At 34.9% G+C, this 18,385-nt stretch overlaps 1 protein-coding gene and 1 long non-coding RNA gene across 5 annotated transcripts in view; both read left to right on the forward strand.

The window, feature by feature from the left end:
• LOC145964348 (semaphorin-1A) overlaps positions 1 to 18,385 on the forward strand; it is a 202,272-nt gene that overhangs the window by 64,761 nt on the left and 119,126 nt on the right. The window lies entirely within an intron of this gene.
• On the forward strand, positions 7,817 to 8,931 carry LOC145964325 (uncharacterized). Its single transcript, XR_014436415.1, has 2 exons — positions 7,817 to 8,556; positions 8,671 to 8,931. It is a non-coding gene; the product is annotated as an uncharacterized LOC145964325 (long non-coding RNA).

An 18,385-nucleotide genomic window follows, 5' to 3' on the forward strand; every position in this document is an offset into this window, starting at 1 on the left:
GGAGAATACACGCTGGCCTCGTGATTTTTGTACGCTAATCGCGCAAGACAAATTACTAAAGAGGCAATGATTTAATTTATGCACATTTAATAATACCCGTACATGTATAAAAAGACAATTTTGCTTTCGGAGAAAAATGAGATAGAGAGAAAGAAAGAGAGAGGGAGAGAGAGAATGAGTAATTTTGAATCGCGACGCTGTGTGCGAATATTAATTACGGGTTAAGCTGTAATTAATTAAGGCTACATTCTTGCCGACAAAAATCTAATTCTATGTACTTATGGTAGGAAAGAAACGCGAATTAGCCAGCCGAAAGGCGAGCTTTACACGCATGCATACACCTTTTCTTCTTTTCCTCTCTCTCTCTCTCTCTCTCTCTCTCTCGAATCGGAGATATGGAGATACGCGAAGGGAAGGCGGAAAGGCTCGAAGCGTCGTATTAATTAACCGTGGGCGCGGGAGCTTCCTCACGTACGTCTAATTTGTTCCTCGGCGTTTCCTCCTATTGTACGTATCGCACTTAGGCGAGCGTACATATGTGCGTGCGAGCGTGAGCGGTATACGCGACGCGAACGCAACGCAAAACGCAACACGATGCGATGCAGAAGAGAAGGAGAAGGAGGAGGAGGAGGAGGAGGGGAAGGGAGAGGTGCAATGCCCGTGCTCCTCTTCCGGTCGCGGCCACCGGTTGGTCCTCGTTGTAAATCATCTAACCCGGCGCAGCAGGTTGCACTTGCTGCTGCAACTTGTCCGCGACTCTCTTCAAAGATATATATGTATATGTCATACACACACAAATATATATATGTATATATATGTATATATATATTACTGGGCAAGGAATTGAGGTGCGAAGCCCCTGGTTCAGGCTAATCCTTTAACAGATAAATACGTATTACATACGTTTGTCTTTGCTGATGCATACATATGAAGAGCGAGTGTCATGGATTTTTTTTTCACGGCGACACTTCTGTATTTGCGTTTGAGTTTTTTGCTCGGCAAAGAAACTTTACGGAGAGCGCTAGCTTGTTATTTTATTGCAATTTTTTAATACTCGCGAGTGTTATGACGTATGTGTAATTAATTTAATTAAAGTAAGGCATTAAATGAGTAATGTATTATTCGCTTTTGCTGACGTGCTGATCTCGAGCGTTAGCAAAATTTGCTAGTCACATTGTTGTTTCGATATCAAACGAATCTACAACGAGCGGTAATGCATATTAGCTTTTGTAAAATAATGAACTCGTACGAATTTTAACATGCGAGATGTAAATATATGTAAATGTGTATGTAAAAGAAAATGTATATAAAAGAGAGAACTATGATACATACATTTTTTTCGCACAGTATCTTTAATTCATACTGAAAATAACTCACTTTGTGTAATTATAAATCGTGCATTTTTAATATAACTCTAGAATAAATTATTATCTTATTCAAATATAAAAAGATAATTTATTACTTTTTTATCGATGAAAAGTTTTCCATCGATTGATGTTTAAAATCGACATTTTAAACGCATAATTAGTTTTATTTTCTATATAAGAAATCATACATATAATAATTGCCTTTTTTATTAATATGCTTTATATTACATTATACACATGTATAATGATCCTCATAATAATAAAATATTTTCCAGATGTATTAACGCTACAAAGTATACGCAAAGTATATGCAAATAGTAACTGACAGGTTTTTATTTTAAAATGTTGATATAATTTACTAAGAGAACGAAATTTCGCATTTGCTGGAGACGACTAATATCATTACCATCAAGTCAATTATCGGGTCAGTATTTCGAATAATCCTTATCTAAAAGAGATTACTTATTACGACTAACGTTCATTAATCTCTCGACGAAAATACGACTGTATATTTGTCGCGTTAATTTTGCTTCAAAAAGTTTATAGGCACTTCCGTTTTTCAAATTTCCTCCATCTCATGCCGAGTCTCATAAATAACATTCGCCTTCGCGATGAAATTCTTGCTGTGTCGTGAAATTAAGTCATTAAAGGATCCTTACGTAAGCGCTGTTAATACCAGCGACTGGCCTAAGAAGAGTTTCCTTCTGACGTGCATTCGTGTACTCATTCATCGGAGCGATGCATATCAAAATGAGTGTGTGGGTGACGTCACATCTCAGACATTTATTTTCTTCAACGTGTCGCGTGGCATGACGCACACGAAGAAGCATCATGCCTTAATGGCAACCTTGAGTATTTTCCGCGAATTCCGTTGTATCAACGTAATTTTTTTTGTCTGAGATTATTATCCGCGAAATTTAGTAATTTTATTCCTTCATCAATTTTTAAAATTTTGAAAAATTACTGCGATTGCGCCCTCCTTATTTTTATAAAATTGTATAAAAAAATCTCATACACGAAAATTTAAGAGTGTTTTCTAATCTTTATTCATCGACAAAACGTATTTCTGTGACTTGCGCTATTAAACGACAAGGTCTGAGATTATTATCCGCGAAATTCAGAAATTTTATTCCTTCATCAATTTTCAAAATTTTGAAAAATTACTGCGATTGCGCCCTTCTTATTTTTATAAAATTGTATAAAAAAATCTCATACGCGAAAATTTAAGTGTTTTCTAATCTTTATTTATCGACAAAACGTATTTCTGTGACTAGCGCTATCAGACGATGAGGTCTGAGATTATTATCCGTGAAATTCAGAAATTTTATTCTTTCATCAATTTTCAAAATTTTAAAAAGTTACTGCGATTGCGCCCTTTTATGGTTTCTATTCTTATACAATTGTATAAAAAAATCTCATACACGAAAATTTAAGAGTGTTTTCTAATCTTTATTCGACAAAACGTATTTCTCTGTGACTTGCGCTATCAGACGACGAGGTCGTAATGATTCGCGGCAAAAATAGCTAGTTGTCGCGATAATTAAGATCGATCTATCCTCGGTATAATTTATCGCCACGAGCAACGTGTGTGCGAAGCGGTTTTAATTATCTTGCGAGAAACACGAAATATTCGAATGCATACGCTATACTTTTCAGGCAAGCACATCGCTTGTTATTACTTGGTATTTTGCGATACGGATCATAGTTACCTTTCCATTAACCGCACCTTTTCCACTGCCTTGTAAAATATGGTTTCAGTGTTTCGCATTAATGAGTGAACTTTGGAAAATTTAATACGACATATTATATGTTATGATAATAAACAATGAGCAATATGTCTCTTTTGTTTTATACATTCATATGTCTTCTTCAATAACATATGATGCATATTACACACATGTCCATTATTTTCCTGCATTTCCATCAATCAAATATCTCTGTTTTTTATACCCGGATAATTTTAGTAATGAATAAGATGTAAAGACAAAGGAGCAGATTTAATTAAAAATGTATGCATTAATTTTCCAATTGATACAACTTTTCTAATTTCCCAGAAATTATTTTTTTGAAGTATTACTAAATTTTTCATGTGTTTCAATTTTCATTTTTTATTTCAATTTATCTCTTATAGCTTTTACTGCTCTTATCATAACAATGTTTTCACAAAAATTTTGCAAAATTGAAAGGATAATAAATTATAGATAATACGTCTCTTTCGTGACGTATTCTTCATTAAATTTGTTCAATGTATATAGGTCATCGGATGTATCTTTTACTTGTTTTTATAAAATATCTTGCAAAAAATAATAAAATGGAAAATTATTTCATTAAAATTTTACACACAGATGATGCAAAATCGAATTCAAAGTAAAACTGCATTGCAATTGTTAAAGAGTATAAAGAGAATTTTCTTTTATGTGTCAGCGAATTGCATGCAACGTTAAATTGACGAATTGAATTCATTTTATAGGTAAATTACGAGAAGAGAGTTTAACGAAAGGTCTTATAGCAGGTGATCATCATCTTCGTTATCCGTGCGAATGCTACGATTTAATTTCGCTGAAAGGGGAAGCCGAAGGGAGTCATTGCCAACTGTTCAAGTAATTACTCCCGTTGTGCGGTCACGTTAATCTATGGAATATTACTCTCGGTTAATGCAGCTCGCGGTTATGCGCAGCAAAATTGAATTCAATGCCAAAGCTCGTGCTCGCAATCTCAGGCCCGTTGTCACATCGCGCAGAGTCGACCATCCCTTTCCTTCCCCGCCCTTGTCCTCCGTTTTCCTCCTCTTCCCTCGCACCCATCTCATACACATCCCTTCGTCTTATCTCTGACATCGATCGCAAATACAAAGTCTCGATTCCGATACGTCTCACGCTCTTTCGCGAAAGTTTTTCTCCGAAAGTGCCGAGTGTGGGAGTCCCTCTCGGAGAGAGGGTCTCCCCTCAAGGAAGAGGATTGCGAGAGATTTTTCCGCCTTCTTTTTTTTCTCTTTTTTATAGCTTGCGAACTCGCGAGAAACAGAAGCAAGCTGGCGTCTCGACGCCACGCTACGCGGTGGTGGTTGCATAAATATTATGCAAATATCTGGAGCAGCCCTTCCGCAAGCTACAGGGGCGCTCGCGCGGACGCGCGAGACCGTTACACGTTTCTGCCGTTCGTCCGCGGGAGATTCTTACCGTCGCCGCAAAGTGTCGTTGCTTATTTCCACCGAGATATGCACGACTCGCGTGTCTCCCTTATCGCCCCGAGATAGCTTGCACTTTGCATACGCGGCATAATTCAACGCCGAACCTACTTCAACTACCCCTTCCCTCCTCCCCCTCCTCCTCCCCCGAGCACCTACCCTGGTCTCGGTCTTTCCATCTCCCGTTCTCTCCTATCGCATCCTATCACTCCTTCTTCCCCTATCTGTTCCTTATAGCGGCGATGTTTCTTACATAGCTCGCACTCCCATCGCAACCTCCCCCCGCGACCTCTTCTCGCTTACGACGACCCTACGTCGTCGTTTCTGCGCAGTTCGATCTACGGTTGAACGCGCCCCGAGCTTCGAGACTTGGAAACGAGCCGAGAAAGAGAGAGACAGAGAGGTTTTCTGGTAAGGCGTCATTCACATTGACGGATACGTGTGTCCGGGTGGATCTTCTCTCTTGTATGCTGTAATACGTGATACGATAAAATAGGAATTGTTTACAGGATTTATTCACTATGACGGATGACTGTAATAAATTATGTCGCTTTACGTAAATTTCGATCTTTTTCTTCTTTTTCTTCAGCTTCGGTGAAGGAAAATTCTCGTAACGCCTGTACATTGACCGCAATGATGACATTTTCGTAGATAATTTTTCCAATGCGATACATTGATATCATCGATGCAATTATTTAATATGTTATCGAATTTTTAAAAATATTACCACATTTTTGTTTGTATTATCTGAAAAATTAACTATGTATTTTTTAAATTAAAAATGTGCGATTTTTATCGAAATATGTATATTAGAAGAAGCAAAATTAAGAAGAAGCAAGCAGCTTGATAAAACGCGGAAAAACCGTTTCACTCGATTTCTAATCTCATGAATTTTGATTACTATTGGAATGATAATAAAATTTTAAGTATCAAGATTTTCTCAAAATAAGTTTTCATTAAAAATTAAACTAATTGGATTTTATTTCAATAAAGAATATGAGTAGCTTGATATGTATTATGAAGTAAGACAGAAATAATAAAAACAGAAATAAATTTTATAATATCATGACTGGATATTGACATGTAATATTGAACACACGTCACATATTTTATTTAATCTAAATTATTCACTTTTTTCAAAAAAATTAAAATAAACGAAAAATCTGTAACGTGTATAATTACATAATTAAAGAAGAAAAATTGAATAAGCTATGAGAAAAATATACTACTTTGCCATCAGATCTCAAGTTGCAAAATAATCTTATTTTTACAAATTTCTCAATAATAATAACGCAGTAAAACTGAAAATTATAATTAAATTTGAATGTTTTACCCTTTTCTAAGAAGAATTTAATCATGTTGCAAAGGTATTTAATTTAAAAATTTGTCGGCGCCAACGAAACGTCAACAATTGCCAAATTTACAAAGTCGCATAAATTCCATGGGGAGAAACGAGTATACTTTTCATGTTATCTTTTACGTCGCTAACTTATTAAAGTTTACGACTAGTTATGCAGATTGCGTGGAAAATAATGGCGACTCTTAAGTGTGGACGAGACTTAAAAAGTTGAAAAGATTAGTTGATACGTGAGGTAACCGGGCCACGGTATCAGTCTCACAAAATAGTCGAAGGCTCTGTCTCTTGTTGATAAATACTCGACTTCTTCTCTTGACGAGGTCTTTTCATTTTCGGCGACCATTCTGCCAAATTGAAGTGCATCGGGCAAAATGATGATTTGCCGGGAACGATCTTTCCTTCGAAATTTACGAGAATAAGAGCGCAACGAGCGGTGATTCGTTTAAATGAAGAACGACATAAATATTAAATATGCTCCGAGCATCTCTGGGAATTGTGGTCATCGAATGATAAGTAAAAGAGGGAAAATAAAACAATAGTACGCGTAATGTTCGTGAGAAAGAAATGGAGTAACTGAGCGAAATGCGTGATATGTGCTATGAGTTATTCGTTTATGTCGTGGTTTCTAGTTATTATTAGGATAATTGCAGCAACGAAATTTATTGTTGTATTAATAATTAATATATTTACTCTATTTAATTAACTCGGCACTTATTTGAGCGTGTGAATTTTGCTTGTACATATAAATTATACATAAATTGCTTATGTATATTTAATTAACTCGACACTTTAAGTGTGTGTGAATTTTGCTTGTTAAATTATAGTTTGCTTATTATTAACGTGTATCAATGTAAAATGATGTGAAATGATGATGTAAGAAAGGGTTGCAAATATCTTACCAGTTTTTGGTGAAAACCATTATTAACTATAAGTCGTACTTATCATGAGAAATCAAACTTCTCAACTAGCTTACGAATGACTTATTAAAGACAGCCGAAGACGAGACTTGTTTTGTGCGGCTGATGAATATTAGTGCGTTGTGTATAAATTTGTGTGACGCGAACGAGACTCATGCTTCACCGTGTCTTGTTGTTAATCATAACTTTACATTTCTACATAGTTTGACAGGTTTGTGTGTACAACGTCGTTGATACGCGAAACGAGGGAAGAGAGAGGCAAGTTCTTTACATATTTATCTCTCTCGAAGCGCAGAGACTTTATATAAAACATAATTTAAGCGACAGAAGCGGCAGCAAGGCGTACTTTGCAGTCACGATTTTCTAATTAACATGAAGCGCGCAGTGTAAGGCGGAAATATACCGTGTAAAAAGAAAAATTACATTACATACGACCGAGCGAGTATTGTTATTCCTGTGCTTTTTAGTACGCTAGATAAAAAGGTGGAAGGAGAAAAGCAGTGAACAAAGTGAGCGAAGCGAAAAATACATTCGCCTGCTTATGGATCGATAACAGTATTGTAAAGCTTTCAAGTTACATATTATTCATCTAGATATTTCCAATTATACCTGTTTATAACTTTAATACGAGTACAATAAAATTATTCCTTTCCGTCATAAGGTTCTGCCATAAAATTATTTTTTTGTCTCAAGAGATGAATAATATATTTATTTATATTAATTGTAATATAAATAAATTATAAATTATAATTATTAATAATTATATTATTATTCATATTAATTATTTAAATTATTTAATAGAATAATAGGTTTTGACGAAATTAAAGATTTATCAATAATAGTGATTTTTATTATTGTAGAGCTTGTAGAAGGGAAGCTTATTTATACTCTCTCGTTTCTAATTGGGATGCAATTGTTTTGATGCCACTTATAATATACTTTACTTTCTCTTTTTGTCATTGTTTATAAAGGAGAATGTATCTTGAAATAACAATGTGCATAGGGGAATTGTAAGCATCGAGATTGCGAGCGATGAAGACCACAATGTTGTCGAAGGAAATCCATGCCATTATTACGCAACCATAACAGTGCGGCGAATGAGATCGTGCTCCTTTACATAAAAGGCGGGATCGTGCTGAAAGATAATCGGATGCTTGAATTGGCTGGTCAGTTGAACGCAACGCGAGCAGAGGGAACAGAGTAATGAGATTCTAAACAGCAACAAAGATTAAAGCAAGAATCTGAGGAGGAGAGCGATGTGCTATTGTGATGTTAAAGTTTAATTTCGAAAAGAAAGAAAGAGGAGAAAGAGAGACTCATTCAGCAGCCTAATAAGCAACGTAAATGAGACGATAAAGCTGCACAACAGGATAGCGTATTCGCGAATATTCAAATTTTAATGCATTGTTTAAGCATCGAGTTTACTGTTGGTAAATCCACTCGACCTCGAGAAAGTCTCTGCTTCGATAAAGATTAATCCAAGCACAGCAATTTGTCCGTAAAACGCGTAAACAGGATAGATAGCAGTTCGGAAAGAAGGGCAACTTTTCCTCGGGGAGATTATCATGTATCCGCTTATGCTCCTTTTATCTCGTTCGAAAATTTATTGAGTAAAATTTGTCAAAAGTTTTAGGAGCAACAATAAATAAAAGAAAGAAATATATAAATATATAATAATGTAACAAAAAAAAAGAAGATGGAATTCTTGCTCATTTACTTCATTTCAAGGTATCAATTATTCTTGCAAACCGGATTTATTTGTTTAAAATGGAAGATCAATTTTTTATGATTCTATAGAAATCATGAAATTTAGCATTGACAAATTTTAATTCTCCCGATCAGGTATGACAGAATATATCCAACAAAGATCAATACGTAATTGGAACTGATGGAAAGGATGTTTCATTCATTTGAAATCCAACAAGAGACATCGATAGAATCCTAAAGTAGTGGAATACTAAATTCCTTGAATATACTAAATTCGCTTTTCCAATATTTGTCAAAAGTTGGTTGTATTTTTAAATAGAAAATTAAGCAGCGTTACTTTTTGGTCCTGTAACTTTATGAGAAATTATTATGAAATTTATATAATATTTATATTTATCTCTTATTATTATTCTCTCTCTCTCTCTTTTCTCTTTCATAGAATAATTCACGTGAATAATTTAATTGTTAAACTTTGCGATTCTATACGAATCATCGCAAAACGTTTTCACTTGTGTTCGTATCGCGCAAATTAGGGAACAACATGCGTGCTGCAAAGTGCGAAAATTGTTATGAAACGCGTCGTATATACGAGAGGATGTAACCTCGATTTCATCTATTTCGGACTTGTCGTGAAAACGGTAATAAAACGGCGCGCAGCGAAAGTTTAATCCGATACACGATTAAATTAATCACTCGGGGGAAAGTTCGACGGGAAGGGCGGGCGACCGGAGGAGTAAGATTTATTTGTATCGGTTGCGACCTGTGTGTATCGGCCTCCTAGATTGCTTCGACTCTCGATAAACTCTCTTTTCAAGTCCCCGCTCGCGCACTTTTCTTCGCGATAACTTTCCCGTTGATAAACTTTGAAACGTTATTTGAATACGGGAATGTTTTCCCCGTCTTGCGGTTGTTGCGTGAACGTAATTAGGAATTTCGGCTATGCATGATTCGTTCCTCTCGGTAGTTCCTCGCATAGTTGGATGATTTCCAGTACGTGGGTCCAAGCATCCAAGATAATTGACCGAGCATTAAAGCACATTCTTCATGCAGTAATAACATTATTTTTTATTGAAGCGAATTATGAACGTCGATGATAAAAATGAACATTTTTCCTTTGCTAAGGTAATCTATTTCCAAGCGGAATCTTTTCATAACAGGAGGAGAGATACACCTCCAATCAAAATATCTTTCATAATTGAAATCGATGGACTTTATACGCGCGGATGAGCTTGATTTTTCATAATAATTGTTAATTTACGTTCGTGAAACACACACAATAGCTCGTTTACTCGCACGAGATTGTTGTTTACAACGCGAGAATAATTCAAAACAGCGCGATTCACGCATACGTATGTAATTGTAAACGCAAATTACAATGCTCGTCGCAGTTTAGGAACATGGAAAATTGTCCTTTCGATTTCCGAAACGACGACTTGGTCCGAGCGCGCAAAATATGCGAATGCCCCGTAGAAAGTACGTAATTTCATTGTCTCTCGACCTTTAACGCTACGGCCGGAGGATCGTGGGGAATGCGCAAAACTACCGGTTGCCGTAAGGTATCGTCCGGAAAATTCTCGCGGGAAGAGGAGAGGAGGGGACATTGTATGTATTCCGCGGCGCGGAAATGTAATGTTGCCCCGTATGCGCGTTGCATTCCAGCGGCGGACGCGGTCCACGATTTCATGAATGGGCGGGCAGCGCTCGTAAAAAGCTGCCGACGCGACGGTGTGCGCGGGGGGTCAACTCGTACCAGTTGACTCCGATAATTGCGAGCGCCCGAGCGGAGATCAGAGGGCAAAATGAGCCGACATTAGCCTGTTAGCCTATTAGTCCGAGTCAGCGCGCGTTCCTCGCACTCCGCCACACACACGAGACTCCCCCTCGCTCCCCCTCGCGATTTGCCCCGCGCCCTTTCAAGTCCTACGCCTCACCAAGGGTCACGTCCCTTCGTCTTCGGCCTCAGATTTTCGGGAGAGTGGCCTCGCGGATCTTGGTACAATAATTTATCGCGAATTCGCGATCAGCTGATTGTCAACCGGCTGTAACTTATCCGTCGGGACGTTCGAAGTATCTTCGTATTGTTGTATCAAGTGTTGTTGTTGATTATAATATGCAAAATGTCTCTTAGAACTTGAGATTTTTATTCTAACGATTGTATAAAAGTTTTTATAATCGAGCATATTGTTAAAATAAAATCCATCATTTGGAATTGATTAGGAATATGATTTTATTTATTTTTTCTTTTAAAGATTAGTTTGTAAATTCTTTTTTTTTTTATAACTTTGGAACTGTTTAGATTCTTCTGCAAAAGAAAAATCGATTCAAAACTCGTTACGGAATTTGTTGTTAAAAAGTATAATTAATACTTATTTATATATTTTTAAAAGGAAAATTTCATATATATTTTACAGATTCACATGTACACACACGCATATGCATGCATTTTTCTTTAGTATTTTATTTTTATTTATACGTCAATTATAAATATAATATACATTTTTTATTTTTATATTAATTTAAATTATTGCAACTCTTTTTATTGTGTTGAGTGCCTTGAACATCAGTTTTGTGATACGGTATACGTCGTAAAATTTTTGTCTCTTTATGAACTCCGCTATAAAATTTCTGAAATACACGCAAAATATAAAATATCTAAGGGGGGACCTTACAAATTATAGACTTGGTTCGTTCTGGTGCTACTGAATGCTTCATCAGTTTTCGAGAATGCCGGGCAAATTCAAGAGTTTAGGACCTCGTAACCGACACCTGACTCCACCTCGACCCCATAACAGAGAGTCCGATATCCTTCTTACACTTACATCCACCCCTCCTACGCTGGTCATGGCGACGCCGAGAGGCGCGCGCGTATTTCATTCCCAGCTCAGCTACTATTTCATTCTGTCCTCATAGTCCTCCATTCGTCTCATTTTCTCCGGTATTCTCCGCGTCGTTGCCCTACACGGACAGAGCGCCCCGTGCATACGTGCTGCTCCAGCGAGAGTAATCACCGGTTGGTATTGGTGCTGCGAGAGAGAGAAAGAGAGATAGAGAGAGGGAGCAGGAGGGGGAGAAGGGAAGAATGCGTGGCATCTATCCCGGGTCTTGGAGTGTTACATACTTAACGTCATCCCACACGAGGCCCTCCTTTCCCGATATGTAATCACTAATGTGCAGTAATCACTCGGCCTCATCCTGCGACACATGTTCGCCCTCGCGGCTCGCCCATAGTCGGAGGGAAACACCGAGAGAAAGCGTAATGAACAGATTCCGACCTCGTGACTTTACTATTTGATTTACCGTTCATTGAACCTAAAATAGCGCAGGGTTGCCGGAGGGAAATGCGAATCCTATTCTCGCGTGCAATTTTGAAATAGACTTTGATAATCGTATGAGAATTAATTAATCGAACAGACGCATCGAGATCAATTTTAACAGTGACAGAATTAAGTGAATTCCTTTGTTCAATGAAACTTGTAAGCTGTCACGATTTCTTTGTGTTAAATATTTCATTTTTGCTGATACGATTTTTCAGAGATTTCTTTTGGAAAGTCAAGGGATTCTATGAGAATTCTGAAAATTAAAAAAAAATCGTTCTGATAATTTATCTCTCACGTTATAAATAGTCGACGAACCAAGTGAATTATGTGTTCAAAATATAAATATGTATATAACTATCTTTGTTTACATATTCAACGTTTTAATAAAATATTGAATATGCAGTATTGTAATTTTTGATGATAAAAGAATAAAAATTTTATGCAAGCGAGAAATTATTATTAAATTATTAAATTAAATTATTATTTTACAAAGATTCTCCAGTCTTTTCCTTTCAGTACATTTACAAGCTTATTTAGTTGAAATGTAAGAGACTGTGTTTTCTTTGTATGAGTGAAAAACGTTAGAAAAGGCACACAATGAAAAAGCTTACTTTAGAAACTTGTACTAAAAGATCTTGCAAGTATCCTCTTTACTTGGAATTTTGGACAAAAGTATCCGAAAGATCAGGGAAAATTTGAGTGGACGTCCATAATTCCTCTTTCTTATCCGTTGGCGTAGTTTCGAAAACAACGTGATATTGACGAAAATCTTTTCCCAGACACATCGCCCGATGTTACCGAGATCGATGGCGTCTGGTGCCGGCGTGATATTCGATTTGGATTCGCCTTCGCGACGCCGCGTCGTCTCGTCTCGCCTCTTCATAAGTCGCGGCAGCAGCCGGTCGTCAGCGAATCTCCCGAAACTGCGTTATTGATCTACAGTACCTTTCCTAACAGATAAAGTGAGCTAACTGAACTTACTCGTGTTTCCATATATACCTCTCCCACGATCGCCTCCCCCCTCACGTTTCCCCGCTTGCTCCCTATTGGGATTATTAAATGGGGCTTTGGCAAGATCGGCCGAGTCGAACCGCCAATTTCGACCGGAACCACTTCCATCGACCCCTTTCCGCCGTTATCCTTTCCTCGTGAGTGGTTTCCATTGGACTTTGTTGGATCAGCGATCTTCGCTAAGAGAGATGTCTACGTAATCTGTGCACACACGCGTACGTATGGGAATGAATATTTGCATTATATAAAACGTTAGTAATATAATTTTTACTTTGCCACACATGGTTTTATATTTAAAAGTTTGAAAACTTTTATTTTTGCTAATTTTCTCATTTATTTTGTTACGCCAATTGATATGACGTAAATTCAAATATTCAATTTGTACGACGTTTTTAATTTAAAAATTTTCACGTTTCGCATAGGAATATATTTACAAAATTCAACTTTTACTGGATTAATGATATAATTTTTCAAGAATGTTAATTGATCTCTCTTTATTCAATAGATCAAAATATTCATTTTTTCCAAATGAAATTCCACAAAGACAACGGAATTTTATTTTATTACATATACATGCGTGTATATGTATAGGTACATTTCATTTCAAAAATTTTAATTTTAAATTTAATAAAATATTTTATTTCAACAAACTTTTAATTTAAGATTTAATAAAATATTTATAATGATAGGATTTTGGACAAAAAAATAATCACAAATTTTTAAACTATTTTAACTAATTTTTATAATGAAGAAACCTATCTTGAAATTTGAAACAATATATCCAATGTAAATAGGATCGCTTATATATACACATATTTTTTTTATATTTGTATGCGTGGTGAAAATCTTTTTATTAATTCTTAGAAATAAATGTGAACGATATATTTTAATCCCAATATGAAGAAAGCCAACAAATAAAAAACTCCTTAAGATTTTCAGATGGACAAAGATACTTGAAGCTAAAACTCTTGCGTAGATTCGCCTTTTACAGCTACATAGCTGCAGTTATGTACTAATCTTAGGAAAGAGCATGTAGAAATTCTGAGGAGAATTTACATTTATCGTACATATGTACGCATCTAACATCAACTGCAATTTGTACTTTCAACCTCTGCACTTTTATTTTCTCTTATGTTGCACGTAAGACGAATGCGCAGTTTCTATAGAAGGCAATTTTTAAAGCAAAGCCTTTATTTTGAGAATAAGCAGCTTCGAATTACATACAATGTCGGTGAAATAATAGAGTTTATTACGTGAGATTAAAAGACTAAATGAATTAGCGATACAATTGCGTTGTGTGCGTTTGTATGATTACTAGATAAAACGCATCACGTCATTTGCCGATAAATACGAGTCCGCGTTTTATGTCCACCATCGAGGTCAGAGGTCGTAAGACGCGTGAAAGTCAGATGACTTTGCGTTATATCGTTCCATTCTGGTTTCATCCCTCACGTCTTCGAGGGATGACACCCTTGTCTTTTCTTCTTCCGTCTGCGTCTTTCATCTCTCGCGTCACTCTTTCTTCTCCCCTTGGTTCGGAAAAGGTCTCTCGCGATGCTATTTCGCCTTGCGGTCATTCGTTTTGCTCGGAGCTGCCAAACGAACCCTATCAATCGCTCTACTATTTTTTTTACGAGCAAGATGAAGCGCGCGGGATATGTGTCATCTTTCGTATATAAAAGATTAAATTAGCTCCGTTTCATCCCGAGACGTATATCTTGCGAGGAGTATCGCGCGAATAAACTTTTTGCCGTAACATTTCCGACCGCGTAATTTGTACTTGCGCGTACGGAAAATAGGAGAAAATCGTAAACACTCGAGAGTCTAGTAAAGAGAATGGTAAAGTTAGATGGCGAGCTTAAGAGCTCAGAGGAATATGTTATTAACAATTGGCTTTCGTATATTCTACAGCAAAGAGATTATACGTACATATAAATAGACTTGTCGATTGTTTTCGAACTGATGAAAGTCGATACACAAAATGTTATTTGAGATGGGATAATAAAATCGATAATGGATTATAAAATTGTTTACCTGTGAATAATCGGAAAACGTGGAATCTAGTCATAATAAGCTTGGGGTAAAGTAAAACAAAGGAATATATGTAAGATAATGAGAGCCAGCTTGGTGAATAGAGCGTACATCAATTTATTAAAAAGAAGGACATTAATTAAAGTACAAACGCGAACGTTTTGATTCCTTTTTCTTTTAATGTTCAGCGTATTAATAATATTTAATATACAATCAAGTTGATTTGTCAATCTAACAATAAGTGAAAAATAACATACGAATAACGAATCGGAATATCAAGATGTAAAATCATAGTAAAACTGTCTATAAATGAAAACGCATATAAAGAACCGAAATTAAATTATTTATATCGTTTCCTGTCCATCCGATATGTCACTTGATTGATTGACCGAAATCGGATAGACGGATATAATTCGATGTCCAACGGAGATAACATGTTCCTTATTTAGCAGTCGTATGCAGGTTGAAAATCCTAGAACATCAAATTAAGAGTAAGAAGTCTAATAAGAGACAATGCATCATTAAAATGTAAAAACACAAAGAAGCAGATCACATGGCGCAAGATTTACTCGATATAATAATGTACAGCAGTCAAAAAATAAAAATAGTAAATAAGTATAATATATTACATAATATAAATTATATAATAAATTAATGGACAGAAAAAAAATTAATGTGAACAATGACAAAGAAACGAACGACAAGTCGATTTATACTAAACTTAAGAAATCTGATGTTGGAACCATCATTAAATAAAGCGCGTTGTATACAAACACTCTCTACGATCACGTTCGATAGCTTGTCTATCACAGAAACATAGATAGACTTTCCGTTTGTTATCTGTTTGCAAATTTAGATTATTTCTCTGTCTTTTTACGTACATTTCTGAAATCAAGCGTTTGTTAAAGTAAAATTCGTTCAAAATCGTAATTTCGTTCCACTTAAATTCATGATTAAGGTCTGATTTATGACCCGAAATCACTGATTAGGAATGATTAAGAAGGATTAAAACGTTCTCATTTATATTTTATTGCTGTTGCTTTTAATTGACGTTTTTAATTTTAATTTAAATTGACGTATACTCTATTTATCGCACTGGCTCTTATTGCCTTATATTCTTTTAATTATCAGAGCTTTTCTTTTTGAATTAAATTAATTTGAACAAATTAGTTATTAACTTCACTCGAACTATATCTCGAAAATCGCATGTTTAAAATTTGTTGAATTTCTTTTTATCAGATTACTTTTTTAAATTAATTTTTACGAAATAAACCTTTTTCAATGTACGTGTGTGTATCTATAATTTTTGAAATTTAATTGAAATGAAATCCACTTTATTAAGTAAGAAGTATGGCATAATTATCATTTATTTACGAGAATTTAAAATTGTTACTTGTGAGAATTTCTTTTAGCGATAAAAAGCCTACTCTCTATATTCTTCTCTCTTTTTCGATTTAAAGAAACTACGAATGAATAAAAGAAGTATATAGGAAACTTGCGGCGCTCTATATACATTTGAGAGAAATTTAATTATACATCACCTTTGTAGGGAATTCATGAGTTTGGCGCGCCGAGCATCAATTTCGAAACAAAAAGTGATTTTGCAAATTGTCGAACTTCTGAATCAAAACTATCCGAGACGGCGCTTCTCGTGTCGCGATGCAATAAACCCGAAGAGTTCCACGGCTTCGGTTAACTCGGTCAGCAATGGCAGTCAACGCTCTGCTGAGTCTGTAAAGGAACTTTTGAATAGACAATACACGGGGCCGGGCCGCGATCGGTTCGATTGTACGGCTTGTCGTTATATGTGCGAACAATTTCGAGAAAAAAACGTTGAAAAAATCGAGATTTAGCATTTCATCTGGGGCGTGACTTATCGAGTTAACTATACCTCTTGAGGTCGCGGGTAGCTACTTCGTTTACGATTCATGAAACTTTCATTATGTCATCAATAATTATTATTGCTACTATCTCTGAAGTCATGTATCACTTTTAGAGATCTTCTTGCTACTCTTCTGAGCAAAGTTTCAACGAAGTGTAAAAGTGTCGGTACGCTTGAAACAACTTGTTACTTACATAGTCGGCGCTTGTGGCAAAGACAAAGTATCGGAATTTGCAAGGCAATTGCACGTAGCCATTTATATAGCAGGCTGTCATCCAGCAGATGTATTATCGTATTTCTTTTGATTGTTTCTTTAATCATGATTTTTCTATATACGATTTTTCTCTATTAGTCTTTCAAAATTAATATCAATTATAATATTATTAGTCGGTTTAAATGTTAAATATTCATGGATTTAAAAAAAAATATTTTTAATATTTTATAATTATATTAATGTCGTAACATGAATAATGGCATCTGATTTAAAAAGTAATATTATATACATATGTGTATGTATATATTTATTTAATTTAATTTATTTGATTATCTTAGAGGTAGAGCATTTATTATGATCTCTTAGCGAAATCCGTAATATAATAATTTAATATATTTTCTGATAAATTTATAATTTGATATATTTTTTTATTTAAATTTTGCAATGTTTAATTAAATTATGTATGCAATATTTATTTAAATTTATATGCAGAAAAAAGAACAACGAAACGAAAGAGAAAAAGAGAATGTCACTTATTCTTTTCTGTATAATTTTTACATTTTTATACGACTTATTTGTTTTCTTTTTCCTTTTGAGAAATCTATTGTAGCTTTCTCTCTCTTTTTATTTTTTCTTCTTCATTAAATATGTATTGATCGATAGATGTGATGCCAAATTGAATTTGGCATTACATGTTCCATCGCTATTTCATAGGAAAATTTCGAGGTAGAAATTTATGAATATATTATGGAAAAGAGAAGTTTTCTTATACAAAAGTATTGTAACTTATGTCACGAATTATTTTTTGTAGAAAATATTGCATCAAAAACAAAATGTTTCGCATTTCTTTTAATTTGAACAAAATAGATACGCAATGAATAAATATATTGTTTAGCTTCACTCAATACTTATTTAAAAAAATTTATTTACGAAGATAAGCAACACATATTTACCACATTTCGAAATTTATTTTTCGAAATTTTAAGTATATAAAAATGCGAGAATCGTCATATAGAAGAATTTTTTCTCTAAAATTATCAAAATAATATGATAATTGCCGCTTTCTCTTTTTTCTATAAATAAATCTAATTTAGATAAAAAATATCCAGCGCTGACGAAAAACACTGACAGATAATGTGATTAAAATAAATTGCATATACTCTCTGTTTTAACCGCGGATTATTATATAAAGAGAGATACATCTCTAATTTGATAATTATTATTTTCATAACATATTTTTATAAATAATATATTATGCATTTATCTTAATTATTGTTCTTGAATATTTTTCAAATTTTAGCAAAATATGTTATCTCATTAATTTCTATAAAACAATGTTTTTTTGTTTCTATACTTTTTGTTTTCAATTTATTCTTCAGTATGACGCCGTTAGTT

The sequence above is a fragment of the Camponotus vicinus genome, unplaced genomic scaffold (genome assembly GCF_025532165.1).
Source record: "Camponotus vicinus isolate PSW18456_S1 unplaced genomic scaffold, iyCamVici1.0 SCAF_13, whole genome shotgun sequence".
Lineage (NCBI taxonomy): Eukaryota > Metazoa > Arthropoda > Insecta > Hymenoptera > Formicidae > Camponotus > Camponotus vicinus.